Raw genomic sequence first — 1,503 nt, forward strand, 5'->3', positions numbered from 1 at the left:
ATGGTTTGTGGGAAAATCCATAGAAGAGAATCGTGGAGGCAAGCCTAACTGCCACCAACCATGTCTGCTAAAATCCCAATCAAAAAGAAAACATGCCACTGTAATTTCCATGTCTTGTGAAGTGAAAAGATGGAGAGCACGTAACTGTTACTGAAAGGTGTGCTGATATTAGTAGACTAAAAGCCAAGGAATTGCTAAAAGTTTCTGGATGAGATCCTACATGAGTATTAACAACTTTGCATGCAGTATATAAATTGCATAAATACAATGGTCAGGAATACAAACACCACATAGTATCTTAGGAATTAAGAATTTTCCTTTTTTTTAAAACTGACCCTGTCTTCACTACAGTGAATGCAGTTAAAATTCACCATGGTCAAGTAAATCTAGACATTTGCAATATTAGCAGTGTTGATTCTTTCATGTCTGTCGGTTGCAATTCAAACAGGTGTTTGAAAGAGGCTAACCACAAGAACTTGCTTCCTCTAAACCCTGTAACCTTGATCCCCAAGAATAAAGCTTTGCCAGTTTGCACTAACAGTGGGCACTTCACTTGTATCTTTCCTACAATGAATGCAAAAGATATCATAATTATGATCTCTTGCAAAACAGACCTAATAGAACTTAGTCTAATAATTCATGTAGTAACAAATAAATCTATTTTGGTATGTCCGCATTTAATTAAACAGTATGTATCCCATTTTGATTTATGAGGTCGAAATAGTAACTTTGTATGGATACCTTTTAGTTAAAAATCAGAGGCTTTTTTATCATTTTAGGCTTGGAGCTAGGAACTGTAACCCTTGATAATAGGGACTTGTTTTTAAGATGTCTTACTGAGCGCCGATTATGTTCCATGATCTATCATACAGGAAAAAAAGAAAACAAAACAGTCATTGAAAAGATCCCCTAGTAGTTTTGTTTGTTTGGGTGGTTTTTGTTGGTTTTTTTTTTTTTTTTTTGTTTCTTTTGTTTGTTTGGGGGGTTGCTTGTTTGAGTTTTTGTTTCTTTGGGGACAAACATCAGTTTGTCTATCAGTTAATCAGGGGGAGAGTTGTGAGTCGTGAAATCCTGCTGGCCGCAGAACACACCGGTTTCTGCAGAACCTTCTCCTAGTCTCACACCGGAAAACAAATTGCTTTCGACGTCCAGATTCACTCTTTAATGAGAAAATGACTCACCACCAAACTTTCCCATTCCCGTCGGAAAATGAAGTTTTCCGATGATAGTCACACCGTGGTGACCGAGCGCCTTCGCCCTTCTCCCCGGAGACGCAGCCTCCTCACTAACAACGCCACACGGGGTGATTCTCTGCGCCCGCTGCCTTTCTCCACACGCTCCAGAGCTCTGCAAGCCGGTCCCATCCTTGCACCACCACGCCCAGCCTCGCCCGCCGGGCAGGACCCGCCGGCGATCGCAGGGCGAGCACAAGTTGCGGCGCGGAGCCCACGGAGGCAGCGCAGCGCGGCCGGGCCGGGCCGGGCCGGGCTGGGCCGGGCGGCG

This window comes from Pyrgilauda ruficollis, unplaced genomic scaffold (assembly GCF_017590135.1).
Source record: "Pyrgilauda ruficollis isolate IOZ18807 unplaced genomic scaffold, ASM1759013v1 scaffold94, whole genome shotgun sequence".
Lineage (NCBI taxonomy): Eukaryota > Metazoa > Chordata > Aves > Passeriformes > Passeridae > Pyrgilauda > Pyrgilauda ruficollis.